We start from the raw sequence: 16,553 nt of genomic DNA, 5'->3' as shown, positions 1-16,553 counted from the left end.
GTTAAGTCTTATCAATACAGGTTGTAATTGCTGCTTTCATTTCTGTTTATTTGCCCACTGATGATAAACGATATCACACCGCAGAAATTCAGCATAAACTGTGGATGAAGGTTATGCAGGACGGCTAAATCAACACAGTAAAATGGAACTGTAATGAGATGTTTTCCAGCCTGGAGCCATTTATATCACAGTATGAAGGCAATTACAAGTGTGACAGACTGAATTTGTAGACATAACAGTAACAATTCTGTGTTTAAACACTTCAGGCTAGTCATAAGATCTGTTGTTTGGACACACTTAACTGTATGATTTTTGAATGCAAAAAGAAAAAACTGCTATTACTACTACTAGTAGGCAGATATATAAATTTGCACAGGCCGCCAAGCCAATGAATCCTGTGGCCAAAATAAAGAAACTGTGGCCAGAATTACAGAAACATGTTTATCATTTGCACGTCGTATTTACAATTAATGAGCATCCTTCAGTACCAAAAAACAACCAGGTACTGCTTTTACCCCCCTTGCCCATGCTTTTTTCCCCCCATTATACCAGTAAAACTAGGGAATCCTTAGTTAGGCTAAGGATTATCATTCCTTCCAACTGATGTACCTTCACCTTCACCAGGCTTTGATCAGTCAGCTCTGCGGGTTTGGTACTTGGATCCATGATGATTAAGAGCGCTATAACAGTGCTCATGTTTAAAGCTGCATCCATGGTTTAACACTGTGTGTCCAAAACGAGTTACTCCAAGTCTTTTTTACTGTCAGCTTTGCACAGGAATTACAGAAATGCTCTAGAGGGCTGCCATGTTATCTATCGCAAGGGTAACGTTTTTGTCACATGGAAAATTCCAACAAAATCTGATTTCATGCAACTGGGCTACGTTCACATTACCAGGCTAAAGTGGCACAAATCTGATTTTTTCCACAGCTTTGTGGACTCATAAATCTGATTCTTCCAAATCTGACATAAGGCAATTTCACATGTGGTCCTAGATCAGATACCTATCAGATTTGTGGCCATGAGTGCTTAATGAGAACGCTCAGATCGGAATTCATGTGGTTTTTTGTTAACTGCAAGCAGGGCCTAACCTGAAGCTAGTGCCAGTAAATGCTGCAAAAGCAATGCGTCCGACCCTTTTTCACCTTTGTCGCGTTGTAATTAATAAACAGCAGAGAGCTGTTCAGAACAAATGATCTTTGCGACGAAGGCTTGTTTGGCTGGTTAGTTTGTTTGCTGTTTATGACACACATCGCTCCTTTACGAAACGTTATTGATTAGGACGTGCACATGCGGGCCGTTCCAGCACACAGGTTTGTTCACTTACAAATGAGTCATTTACCTAAACAAACATGAAGCATCAAGTTTGAAAGATCAGATCTAGATCTGGGCAAAAAATCAGATTTGAGTAATGAGGCTTGTAATGTGACTCTGTAAGGTGAACACAGCCTTAGTGCAGCTTCTGACCGAACAGGCCGTGGGTCGTGTGCCAGAGGGTGAGAAGTAGTTGTTTTGTAATTCATAGTGAATATTTGTCAATGCGAATGTGAAAACTGAAGTGGTCTCATTCTTCCTTAAAACGGAAAAAAAGGCACAGAACAAAATCTCCAAGGTAAGTGGCCACTTAGGCCACATCCTTTGCATTTATTGTGTCCAAGAACACCGCACCAAGCAGTGTCCACCCCTGACTACTACTACAACTACCACAATTAATAATAATAATAATTATAATAATAATAATAGAAATACTGTATTTACGAGATAACATAAATTATGTTATATAATAGGACAACAAGTTGTTTATTTTAAGGATGCATATATATATATATATATATATATATATATATACATATATAGGTTTTCTGCTGTCGGAAGTAAACCTTGTATCTGGGGTTTTGTCATTTCACAGCTTTTGACATAAATTGAAAATGTCTGTTGCCGTTTATACTGAGAATATATTTCATGATGACTGGACCAAAAGAAACGGCCCAAAAATACTTCGAAAAAAGTCTGGTTCTATTGACTTACATTAAAAGTAAATTAGGATTTTTCTTTCTCCTGTAAAAAGTTACCATTTTTGAGATGAGGTTTTATTCCAACAGCAGCGATATATATATAAAATAAATGCATACACATACATATACATATATATATATATATATATGTGTGTGTGTGTGTGTGTGTGTGTGTGTGTATATATATATATATACATACAAAAGAAACATTATCAAATGTACAACACAAACTCTGCTATGAACTACATCCTCCTGGATAAGCATTATAGAAAATGCAAATGCAGATGCAGATATTTTAGCACAGCATCCAGCATCACTTGCCATCAAATATCAGTTTAAAAACTTTGACCAAATCGAAACATCTGATGCCGATATTGTTTTAAGCCAATATCTGCCAGTATTCACACAATGCCTTCGTCATCGTGCATACCTACTGTATTTGTCCCAGATTTTCATTAAAATGCCACTACAAAAATATTTACCCAACAGCCCCAAAAGGGTTACAATCACCGAAAGACTAATGACCTACAAAACACACCACTTCCTATTTCTCACAAAAACACACAAACAGAATAGAAACAGCCACTTCCATGTAATTTAATCTCTCAGCCAGATGGCTTTTATATGACTGCAGGGGGCGTTTATAAACTTCTTAAAGGGTATGTCGGTGGAATTAAAGGCATAGTTCTGGCTCTACTGTTCCAGACCCTGAGGTCAGCACAGTCTTCTCACCGGCTGCAGGAATTAAGCAACTGTTTCAAAATTCCAATTTGTCACTGAGGCTGCCAAAGCAGGGATAAGTACCAGAGCTCCTCCAGTGAAGCTGTGTGCAGAAAACGAAAACACAAACTAAATTCAAAAAACACCACCACATCACTGGCTGGATCTTCACTGCTTAGCTTGCGACTATTGACTTCTGAGGTTGTCTGACTCAGCATCTGATACACGTTGTACAAAATGATGGTCCAGCCACTCCACGTTAAACAAGACCGAGGTGGGACAAACGATAAAACTATCAAGTGCCTGGACCTTCTCTGCCAGCACCCTGTAGAAATGTTTATAAAAGCCATGGCACACTGACCCAACGTTCCCCAACAAACCACACATTTGGTTGATGTGCCATACCTGCATGTGATTGCTGGGATTGTCCCCCTAGAATGTTCCCCCTCTAACCAACACTGTTCTAGAACGTTACCTACACTCTTTAAAATGTGCTCCACGTCCTCTGCACTGTTCTACAATGTTCTTGTCCCCGTTCGCACTGATATTGTTTATCTCCATTCTCACCGTTTTAGACTGTTCTCCCTATACGCGGTGTTCTAGACTGTTCTAGATCTATTCCAGAATGCTATCCCCATCCACACTGTTTTAAAATGGTCTCTAAAGTCTTTCTCCAGTCACATAGTTCTAGAATGTTCTCAGCCCTTTTCACGCCATTTTGGAACATTCTCCACCCAATTACATGGCTCTAGAGCATCCGCCCCCTTTTGCACTGTTCTAGAATGTTCTTGATCCCTTTCATGCTGTTCTACAATGTTCTTGACTTGTTTCGCAGTTATCGTTTAACTCTAGTCTCACTGTTTTAGAACGTTCTCTGCCTTTTTCATACTGTTTGACTGTTCTCCTCTTCTATATGCAGTGTTCTAGAATCTTCTAGACCTCTTTTAGACTGTTCCCAAATGCTATCCACATTCACTCTGCTCTTAAAATGTTCTTGAAAGTCTTTTGCACTGTTCTACAATGTTCTTGATCCTTCACACTGTTCTTGTTTTTCTCCAGCCACACAGTTCTAGAATGTTCTCAGCCCTTTTCACACTATTCTGGAACATTATCCACCCACTTGCATGGTTCTAGAGCATCCGCCCCCTTTTGCACTGTTCTAGAATGTTCTTGATCCCTTTCATGCTGCTCTACAATGTTCTTGACTCCTTTCACGCTGTTATAGAAGGTCCTCCTCCATTCGCACTGTTCACATTGCTTCATTTAATTTAGCTGTTCTTACTCTAAACATTCTAAAATTGGTGTTTGTTGGGGAATGTTGGGTCAGTGTGCCAGGGCTTTAAAGCTACAAAGTCAGCCTCTCTGCCCGGTTTAGAAATTTTTATTTATAAAAGAGGCGGAAGGGTCAGGAGCGAGGGCCGAGTTTGCACAGTGGGACTTCCAAAAGTAAGTTGTAGTTTAGAGCTTGCGAGTCCAGTCCAGAGACTGCCCCTTTCATTCCCACCCTATATATGGACACACAGATTGCACTCTGCGGGCATAACAGCACTTCAGAGATCTCCAGAGCGCCTGACTCATTCATACAAGTGTTATTCTCCTCACACTGCCAGACAGACTTCCTGCTCATCCAAGACATGGCTGGCTGAAGACCAATGAGCTCCTCTGCGTTCCGAGCTGTCATAATAGCAGCACGTTAAGACAGAGTGACCTGCTGTTTGAATGCAGCTGAATGAGGCCTTTTTTTTTTCTTTGCCGGCGAGTCACTCATGATCTCCATCAGGGAAAGGAGATAAGCTTGGTTTACAGTTTGGCAGTCTCTCTGAAAGCCATGTGACAACAATCAGGGGAGTTGTGGCTTTGATCAGAGTCAGGCTGTGCAACAGCAACACACACCCATTTAGTGGTAGACACATCCAAGTTTTGCACAGCATTTACAGATCCATCAAGAATGCCTCATGCGCGGACACATTCCAGCCACATTCCTTCACCCAAGCAAAACAGAATTGATGAAAGCGAAAGCTCGCTGCACAACACAGTCATTTCAATGATTTCTACAACGCTACAATGTTGTGTGGTGGCTAAAAAAACAGTGACACAGGATAAACACGTACATATTTACATATCTGCTAATGCAGATACATAAACATTTTTAAGATGATTAAAAATGTGTGTGGTTGGTATAGTGTAGTGGGTAACACCTCGGCCTTCTATGCTGTAGACTGGGGTTCAATCCCTGCCTGGGTGAGCACCCTACACTATACCAATAAGAGTCCTTGGGCAAGACTCCCAACACTACCTTCACCTACCTGTGTGAAACGTAAAACTTTGAGTCGCTCTGGATAAGAGCGTCTGCCAAATGCCGTAAATGCAGAACTTTAACACAGAACTTCTGGTGTGCAATAAACACATCATCAAATATTGGTTTGAAATATCTGTTAAATCTAAACATTTGTCTGACGTCATTTATACTTTATTTACTTTATTTTGATTCTTTATTTCTTATTTCTTTATTCAATACTTTTACTTCATTCAAATATGTACATTATTTCCACATGAACAAAATATGATCTAATTTTGTCAGTCAGATCACTTACTTTAGACAACAGTTGTGCTGATGTAAATCATTTGCACATATTATTACACTTGCAACAAATATTACATGTTTAAATCAAGTAAATTCAGTTCATCACTTTCCTCAGTGTGTGGTGCAATGTGCAATCTCTCCTTGGAGACCGGATCTAACGAAGTTCTAGGGTTATTTTTAACTGTTAACCGTCCACATTAAGCATGTGCAAATAAACAGCTGGACACATACCACTGTCCAAGCGAAGAGTGTTATTGTTATCCGACACTGACAGATATTGGGGATTCGAGATTTGTTTCTGGGATCAACCCCCCCTTCCACCACTCCCACTAGCTAGCATCCTGTGAGAAAAAGAAAAAGTATGCACTTCAAATTGAGCTGAAGAGTCAGTTTGTGGTGGGTGGTCATGGGGTGGATGTGCTATATCTAGAGCAGAGTCTGTCCCAGATGCGCCAAAAAAAATATCCTAAAAGCCTCTTTTAAACAGAACAGACGAAAACACATTAGCTTCTAAAGTCGACATGAAACCCATCAACACTGACCACACACACACATACACAGACACGCACAAGCCTATATCTGACCGTTAGTGGGAATACAGGATTTGGGGGTAATGGGTGATATAGGCCAATATGTGCTCAAGGGGTTCTACTCTCACTTTGAGCACAAAGAAAATGGCGTGACCCCATCTGGCATTGTGCCCACACTTCATTTAAAGCGGCGAGGATCAAAATGTTTTTGGAACAACACCAGATTAACCAGCTCTTCAATACTGGCGGCTAGCAACAGAGACTGATCCCAGTTTGTGGAATCTGATGAGGATTAAGTCATTTTGTGGGACCCCCTGGTGAGGTAATCCTATAGTTTTTAATGGTCAGTCGCCACAAAATTGGTATTTTTATCCACTATTGTTCATACATCAGCCCCTCACCAGCTTATGGCCACAACATATTGCAATGTTTACTGACAATAAATACTGTGTTAAGTCACCGGAGTCTCTTGATATTTGGTTTTTAATTTATGTACTTTTCATTTTAGTTTTTAGTTTTTAATGATCAAAATTGGTTTATTTAGCCTCTATTGTTCATACATAAATCCTGCATGAGTTTATGGTTATTATATATAGCAATATGGACTGACAGTCACTGGAGTTTCCTGACATGTGGTAGTTCATTTCTTATTTTTTTGCTCAACACCTATAAAATTAGTATTTCTATCTAATACTGTTCATACATTAGCCTGACACAAACTTATGTTTATTACATATTACAATATTTGTCACAAAATATTGTGGTAAGTTCCTCAAGTCACTCTATATTTGATATTCAATTTGGTAAGTTGGGCCTTAATCATCAGAAAACATAAATTGATAAAATATCCTGCACGGACTTCTTACCATTACATACTGCCATATTTATTACGTCAATGAGGTCTCAAGCTACTTGGTATTTAATGTGGTAATTTATGTTGAGTTGTTTCTGTTTTTAATGGCATTTTATGGATATAGATCAAGCCTATATGGCCATTACATACTGCAACACTTATTGACAGAAACTATTAAAGCTATTAACCCATTGAAGTCTCTTGGTTTGGTAATCATTTGGCAATTCACATGTATTAACAAAAATTCCTGTAAACGGTCAGCGCACTTCTAATCAGCAGTGTTTTTTGTAATGTGGGAGGCACAACTGCTGTAGCCACACCACCAAACAGGATGGATTGATTTGGTTGACTTCAGCATGCTATCAACTAATTGCAGCGGCCAAAATCACAATTCTGATTAATATATAATTAACTGTGCAAGCTTTGTATGTAAACATAATTATATCTACTCTGCACATACACACACAGCAGCAGCCATTCTACCAAACAGAATAGACTCATTTCAGCATGCTATTAACTAAATTATAGGGGTCAAAAATTCTGATTAATATATAATTAAGGGTGCAAGCTTAAGCATATAACCATTGTGCCTTGTGTTACTTCCACTCTACGCACACACACATGCACACATCCTCAAATCAATAGGCTGTATTTCTACAACCAATTTAAAGAAAAGCGCTGCATGGAGGAAATGGCTTCTTCTTCCACTGCAGCAATCCAGTGGAGCAAAGTACCGGCTCATATTGTGACAGGCAACGCTGTATCTGCTGGTCAGCACAGACCCATCTCGGACGCATGCTCCGTTCTCCTAAGTTTAATTGGATTTCACAGTGCAGTGCTTGAGCAAATAGCCCACACTGACAGACACTCAAAACACACACGCGCACAAACACAAACATGGCAGTGCAGCGCTAGCTGCGGGCAAATAGAGGTGTGCAGGGACATTGCTGAACCATTTGAGGGCTTTTTTGAGGTCTTTAACTTAGCAAGGGCCATGTGAATCCCATCATGACCATGTTCTGTTAACCCCGTGATGAGATATACAAATCGCATCAATACAACTTAAGACAACCCTGCTTGGAAAAAATGACTGAGGTGAAATGACACACCTTAAATTAGTATATGCTGAGCGCTGGCGCAGTGAAACAAATATATGTACATCGCTGCTGTCAGAAAAAAAAACCCTCGTATCTCCGTTTTTGTTGTTTTTCAGTTTTGACATAATTTGAAAATACCTGTTGCCCTTTACATTGTGCGTAAGTTTCATGATGAATGGACCAAAAGAAAGGGCCCAAAAAGACTTGGAAAAATGCCTGGTTCCATTGACTTATATTAAAAGTAAAGTATGTGTTTTCCTTCTTCTGTAAAGTTCTCATTTGGAGATACAAGGTTTTCTTCCGACAGCAGCGATATATATATTTTGTATTTCACATATACTGGACCATAACACTCTCCGGCTCATGTGAACGCAAGGCCTTCATTCAAACTGGATGTCACAATCACCAAATACAGCAATGGTCATGTTATCAGTGATCAGACTTGATCACCTGTACTGGCTTTAACCAAGACAGATGACAAAAGCATAGATCTTCTTGATCTGATCCTGGGAGCATAATGTTGACAATGTTCAGGGTAAAAAGAGCATTCCTTCATGTAGCATCCTTGATACAAGAACATACAGCAGTTCTGCATGATCAAATTTCTGATCCACAATGTTCACTGGATGTCTTTTCAGGGAATTCAGCAAGGATTGCTTTGCAGTCTGGTCTTTTGGGGTTGAGGATGATGTGTATAGAACTACCAAGGCAGATTTGAAAGGAAATGATCTTCCTCCTGGTTACACACATCTGACCCTGTGGTACAGTCCAGGGGTCAAAAGGGTATTTACCTACATGCTTCCCTCATTTAGTGCCCTTAAAACAACAACAGCCATTCACTGCTGTGCATTCACAATGAATGCTCAGATGCCTTATCTACAGCATGCAATTGCCAATTTCAGCAAGGCTGCCCTGTCATGACCTGCATAGTTAATTTGTAATTAACCAAGGGAAAATGACAAAGGACTATGACCTTCCTCTAGGTGAGATATATCTGACTCTGTGGTCATATTGCTGACCCTGTCCAAGACGCAAAAAAGCTTCCCTCCTTCTGTGTCCTTGATACAAGATGTGGCTGTGCATTCAAAACTGAAAGAACAAATGAATGATCAACATACACCTGATGTTCATTCATGAAATTCAACACGGTTCTCTAACTGGGGGATCATTTGTAGGCATATAAGAAAGGAAATCATCTTCCTCCAGGTAAGATACCCTACCCCTGGTATCTTTGCTGACCCTGTCCAAGGGACAAACATGACCATTCACCTTTTACTACATGTTGTTTACTACATTTTAGTGCCCTTGAACCAAGAACAGACAGCTGCTGTGCATTCAAACTGAACGATCAGATGAATCATCATCAACCTTCAGCAAGAAGGACCTTGCAAGGACATTCAGGATAGCGTTTTACGCGAAAGCACAATCATTTGATCCAAAGAGACTCGGCGAGCAAACCTATCTTTGAATGATGGACGTCAAACGATTCAGCTTCACTTAAATAGCGCTAAAAATATCCTCAGTAAAAAGACTGCATACCGAGCACCGAGAGAACCCTTACCCAGCCGAGGACTCACCTCTCCGGCGCAGGGCCGGCTGGGGGCTCGGCAGCCCCCCGCTGATGTGGTAGGAGAAGCGCATGGTTTTGAACTGGCTGGAGAAGGACGCGTGGCTCTCCGCGTAGCCGAGAAGGGCGCTCCTCGGCCGGTTCAGCTGCATGCCTGCTCGCCCTCACCCCGGAGGCGGGACACGGTGGGTAGTAGCGAGCTGGAAGGGGAATTATTGTCTCCCAGGCTGCTGCCCAGAGCAAAAATCAAATCCAAGTCCCTTCGAGTGCTGGAAAACTCCATCAAAGAGCAGCTTTACTCGGGTCACTCACTGAAGGGGCAGTTGACGTTGAGCTAAAACTAAAGTTAGCATACATTCCTAACTCGGCTAACGGTTTTTTTTTGTTTGTTTGTGTCTGTAAAAATGAGACTGAGGTAACGCTGTGCCGTAAATTCCGACTGTAGGTAAAATCATATAACGTTACGCAGAAAAACGGACATTTGTAAAGGACTAACGGTCCGTTTTGGCAGTTTTATGGTGATTTGCATCTTCGCTAACTGTAAGACGGTGCAGTCTTCGTCGCGCGCTCATCGTTGCTAAAGAAACTGAATAAAGGCTCGTGAAGGGAAAAACGAACCAAAACAAAACAAAACGAGCGGAGGAATTAACGTTAGCCCACTTAACAGAAGACCGCCTTCACAGCGAAACGTCCTGAAGACTTTAAAGTGTCTAATCCATCTTCCTCTCAGGTATTTCTTTCAGAAATGTACCTTAAAAATGCCGAGAAAGGAGGAACAAATTCCAAACACGGGCTGTGTAAAAGTTAAAGTTGGCTACGGCCATTCCCGTCGCCGCTCAGTCTGTTTCTTTGAAAAAAGCTCCTCGAAAATGTGCCCACTCAGCGGCTTCCACACCAAAAAAACCCCGATCCCCCTCGTTTCTGCCCTCAGTTCCCCGGTTTCACTGCATACAGCCTCCAGTAGCTGAAGGGTCTCCTTAAATCCAGGCGCATTTTTTCTTACAGTCGCCGGTTACAGATCCACAGTGTGTGAACTGAAAAACCTCGACAGTGCCGTCAGATGTGGAGTCCAAAAGACGATAAACGTAACCCCCCCCTTTTCTCCCTCTCTCTCTCTTTCTCTCTCCTCCTCTTTTTCTTCCTGGCTCCTTTTTTCACTGCTCCCGTGCGCATTACTTGGTGGACATATGAAACCAAGTCTCAGCTCAACCCTCCTCCTCCTCCTCCTCCTCCTCCTCCATCTCTACTTTTCCCAAAGTCTGTTTCTCATTTGGGTTTTTTCCCCTGTCTGTGGGGTTTTGGGCTTGAAATCTGATGCGAAGAAAAACGTTCGAAGGATTTGAATGTCTCTCACTCTCTCTCTCACTCTTTCTCTCAAAAACACATCTTTGAAAACTACACTTTTTTTTTTTACAGCATCTCCTAATTGTGGGTGATGGTTTACGTTTCATAAATTAAACATTTAAGCCGGACAGGGAGGGCAGGGAGGAGGTTGTAAACAGGAGCAGAAAAAGGTCATGGACTCTTCCAATCTGACCCAGATTGCTCCAGTGGCTCAGGCTGGAGAATGAACCCAAGACATTCAAACCATATTTATGGGCAGAAAAATTTAAATGACTATTGAAACTACTGAACTTTTTCTAACCTTGAAAAGGCACTTCAGCTGACAATCCCAGATGCCTCTTAATTATGAATGATAGTGTTGGCACAAGAAATTATAACTGTCACAAACCTACTAGATCAGATTTATGCATTAAATGTCAAACAAACAAAGGCACGCTCTTGCATTACATGTGGACTTATATATAACATATATTAGTAACTTCTGGGGTCGGATCTGCTCGAAAAGTAAGCGCTTTTCACATGTATCTGTGCCTTTCGACCCCTTAGTCCTAGTTCTAGTCATTTAATGGACCCTCTGCTGATCAAGGTTTACTGATTAGGGGTCTCCTCGCTGTTGCAAGAAAATGCATCTTGGTCAACTGGACTTCGTCTACACAACCTAGTATAACTCAGTGGTATAAAATAATATATAATATCCTCCCCCTTGAAAGATTAGCTTATTTAGATAATAAAAAGATTAAGAAGTTTTATCAAGTTCGGGGTGAGTTCTTGGATTACACTAGACCGGCTATTAGGGATGTGCTATAGCGTTGAAATGGAGTAGGCAATAGTGAATGGGACTGTTTTTGTACCTTTGTGTCATTTTTGGTATTAATGCTGACAATACAGTACTACTGATATTTCTTATTTACTGTATTTAAACTGTTTTTTTTTCTTGTTTCTTTTTTTTTAATTCTCAATATGTCATTGTACTGCATTATACATAATATTATCGCAATACTATCTTATTTGTTTGCTATAATAAACAAGACTGGAGGAAGTAAAAAAAACTCACAAACCTGAATCTATAATAATAATAATAATAATAGTAATAAAAATAATTCTTTTGCGTAATTCATTTGATCCAGAGTCATTCAGAGTGGCCTGATGTGAAATGGTGCTTTGTAGACAAATGTACTAACTTTAATTTGTTTACAATGGTGTATGGGAACCAGAGGACACGGTCTAAAGTGGAAATATAACCATTTTATTTCCCATCCAAAACAGTAAACATACACACAGTTTTTATTACGTAATTTTCATAATGGGAAACTAGTAGCAAATTAAAAAAAAGTCTTTATTGGGTACTTGTTGCCTTGCAAGTATCTCTCCACCAGTGGTTTAAAAAGTATTTTTTAGGCCAAAATTGTGTCTAAACTATCATAAAACAACATTTCTGGCACCAGGCACTGCATTTGTAACGACTTTGAGTAAACTTTCTGTGAGGGAGCTCTTAGAGGCATTAAAAGCTTCAGACGTCTGGTTCCTATCACCACCACTTTGAGTAAGTCAGACTCTCGACAACAAAGCATGTCCCATTAAACCACTCCGCTTAACTTTGTTTACATCTTAATTTAATTCAACAAACATTTTCAAACAATGGTGTAATTTCCCTTTAAAGCAGACAGGCTTTATATTATAGGTTTTGTCAGTGCCAGTGTTTTAACAGAAGATGCCAAAATAGCTGTTTTTATCTTGGGTCAGGTCCGCACTTTTCACATCAGCTACCAATTTTCTGGCTCAGGTGTGCTGTGCGCTGGAACATCAGCCAGGGGGCCAAGAGAACCAGGCGGAGCCTAAGACGCAGTAGCAAGAGTCGGCCATGGAGGTCACTAACCGCTTCAGAATCTGACTGGCCCCACAGGAATGGAACAATATTACACCACAGCTAAGATAACATAAAAATCCTACTTCTTCCATCTCTCAGAGAACGATGGGAAACAGACTAACCGAAATCTGTGGTATTTCCTGTAAATGTTTATGTTGAGTTAAATTCATACAGGTTGAGTAAGTAGCTCCTAATAACAGCATGTAGGCAGTCATTCCACAGATCACAGGAGTTACTTAAGGCTCTATTGCCTTAATATAAACACTAGTGTATGCGAGTGTGGAGGTCACAGAGGATGTACAAGGTTTATGAAACACGCTGGTATTTCACACAGATTAATTTGTGAGAGAGTGTAAACTTTAAAAAGGCCTCCACTAAAAATCCTTTTAGCCTTGCTCTAACCCTAAATACCACCCAGAAGACCAGACTCTTCTGAAGGTACAAGCTATAGAGCTAGTGCCAGGGGTGCAACATGATATGTTTTGATTTTATTTTTGTTAAAAAAAAATAAGCCCCACCCAAAAAAAAACACATTCATTTGAGTGTGGCTGCAGGCATTCGCACAAGCCCTGCCCCCTGTACTGTGATGGGATGAACCCAGATGACTAGGTTTTAATCACAGACCTCTGAAGTCGTGTCATCACTCTAGTCACTGTTATACTTGATGCAGTCAAAATGAGCAGGCGTGTATTCTCTGCATTTGTTACCTTTTTTGGAAAATCAACACGTTATCTGACCAGGGCGCCCAAACGTTTGCATATGACTTTATAAGGAACTCTAAGGCCCAATCCCATTTCTTATTCTTACCCACACCCCTTGTTTTCAAGTGTCATCTGAGTTATAAGGGGCAGTGGTTGAAATCTTTCTATCTTTCTATAATAATGATACCAATAATTCAAATAATACAAAAACAGTATTATCATAGTCATTCTGGAGCAATTTGTGCTTCCTATTACAATGGCTTTTTTCCTGCGTATTACAGTAAATTATATTAAATAATTTTGTAAAATACCCCAATAATAATAATAATATGATAAGAGTAAAATGGTCAAAAAACAACTCCAGAAGAGGTTATGTATGTATCCAGCGACCCATATATATCTATTTAAATAACAAAAATAAATAAAATTGTGTGTGTGTGTGTGTGTGGATGGATGTCCCCACCCCCCCCACACTCAAATTGGCATAAGTAAATACAGCATTATACACACCTTAACACCCTTACAAATCAGAGGATTTTGTGACACTCAGTGGAAAATGGACAAAAATAAATAAATAAATAAATAAAAAATAAAATATTATTATTATTATTATTATTATTATTATTAATAATAATAATATCAGGCTTACAGCATTTTTCTTTACCTCAGCGTGAAACAGAGAAATACAGGCCATTTTCAAAAACGCCATTCATTTTCCTCATAGAGAAAAACTGACTGGGCTCCTCATACGGGCATGACGTTGAATACAGAATGACAACAACTTCACAGATGCCTACTGACAGCGATTTGAGTTAGAGATGGCAAATTGAGAGTCCATTTAGAGAGACCAAGGTTGTTTCAAATGATCTTTTTTTGCAATTCTGTTATTTTTCAAGACGGTATTAAAATCATCACACTCTTAGCTATTAGGACTCAAAAATGACACCTCATACTTCTTTGGTTTAAGAATGAGAAGAAGAAATATAGAAATGAACGAAACAACCCAACCCTACGGAGCCCCGCTGGTGACATCCTGTATAAATAAAAATAATGCGTGGCCACGCCTTATTAATGTGTGGGAACGAGATCCTAATGCGTGGCAACGACTTAGTAAAGCGTGGGAACAAGATCACGGCTTACTAAGTCGTGGCCACGCATTAGGATCTCGTTCCCACGTCTTACTAAGTCGTGGCCACGCATTATTTTTATTTATACAGGATGTCACCAGCAGGCCTCCGTACAACCCAGCCTGCATCACTAATCACTAAATTTATGGGTCTTCAGTGCTAAAGTACAGTCTTACTTGGACAGTGGTTGACTTAAGTTTATGCAGCAGTAGGAAAAAAAGTGATGTTATTTGACCAGAAGGTGGCAGTATTGCTGAAGGAGTGCAATGAGTCAGGTCATCAGTGCGGTACGCAAACAGCAAGACTGTTTATTGTCGTACCCCTGATTTCAAATGGTTATTTAAAAATGACATTTATTAAAGTCATCTACATTCATAAATACAATGTACATAAAAACCAACCCAGTGTTTGAAGTCCTATAATGATCATAATGGTAAACCAGGGTCTACAGTAAAATAAAGTTAACTGGAAGGATACTCCCAAAAAACACACACCAGGACTCCTAATGTGAGCCGTTTCAGTGTCTTTCTCCTTTTAGATCCGAAGCACATAAGGATTTCCTGCTCCTCAGGCTGTACCTCGGCTGTGGAGCAGTAATTAAACTTTATCAGCAAATTAATGCATTTAGATCAGGTGAAATGCAAAGCTAAAACAATAAAGACAAAGTATGAAGCTTAGAAGGGGAGTACAGATTATGATGGACACTCAAAGTAAATGAAAACTGATCCATAAGCTGAAAGGAACACTTAAAACAGGTGTTAAACACATTCTGTCTCTAACTAGACACATCAGTGTGTTCAGTTGGAGACACACAGAGTTACTTTTGACACAGAATGTGTTGAAATATTTTTACGCCCACTTTCAGATAACACACTGTGTTAATTTTCACATAGAATGTGTTAAATCAGATGACAATATGAAACAGAAAGCTTTAAAATGGGTAAGACAAGTGTGTTATTTAACACATGACTTTTTAGAGTGATGTTTAAAAGCAGTGCCTTAGTGAATTCCTCAAATACCTGGGAATTAGGCAGGAACTTTTCAGAACGTGCAGGCAGATAAAACTGAAATTGGCACAAAATTCAGGAATCTTGAATTATAATGCATCAATTGTACTAAATTTCAAGTGCATTGGGTTTTAGTTTACGGCCAAAATATAACATGATGGGCAGTGAAAGGTTCACGTTGCTATAGCTTCTGTTTCTAAAACTCATATCTAGCGAAACCTGTAAAAACAAAATTAATTTGTTAATATGAACAAAAAAAACGGAGACTGTTCTAACCTTTATACAAATTTCTTATTGCTCTACAGCATGTTCACAGTGCCAGTGCTGGAAGCGTCACTGTCCTGTGCAGTGTTATGTTTTCCCTGCTTTAACAACCAGGTTCAACTTAATGACGGCTTGATTATTAGCTGATGAGTAGGAATGCGCCAATTATGATTTATGAATTCCTACAATTTTTATGTTTTATACACTTTTACTTTTTATATTTTTATTTTTATATTTATTTCATCCCCCACTGTGTTAACTAGCACATTTCCAGTACTTTATCAAATAGCCAAAGTCAGAATATAAATAACATTGAATGCTCTTCAAAAGACCAAACTGACGTTTAACAACCGTAAATCAGTTGTCTTTAATAACATGAATTAAACAGGTGCTACATGAGTAGCACGAGATGACTGGTTACTTTGTGTAATGCCTAATTATGCTACAGGTATAGCAGCAGCACTCAAAAACAAGTGACGTGCCCTTACATGCCTCAGGTTATTTACAACATGAAATTGCAACATATCTGCCAAAATAAAAGTAATAAATTGGCAGTTTGCCAACTATGTGTTTGGAGCAAAACTTTGCCAATTCACACCATGCACCCACACTGAGGAGCTGAATCAGGGAGGCAGAGTAGAAAAAAAACCCAAAAAAAAAAAAAACCACACTTCTTACTGTAACAGGTTAAATATAGCTCTATACTCTGCATTATATATTTTAACTAAAATTGACTTCTGACACCAAAAGTAACCCTTTTTATCTCTTGTACTCGCAAAATACAAGATTTGATTTCTAAGCTTAAACCTTTACCTGATTGTCCTCCACCAGCACGCTGTAAACCAGAGTGGAGGAGGAGCGCGCACGAGATCCAGAA

This window comes from Colossoma macropomum, unplaced genomic scaffold (genome assembly GCF_904425465.1).
Source record: "Colossoma macropomum unplaced genomic scaffold, Colossoma_macropomum, whole genome shotgun sequence".
Taxonomy (NCBI): Eukaryota; Metazoa; Chordata; class Actinopteri; order Characiformes; family Serrasalmidae; genus Colossoma; species Colossoma macropomum.
This window is presented reverse-complemented; position numbering follows the sequence as displayed.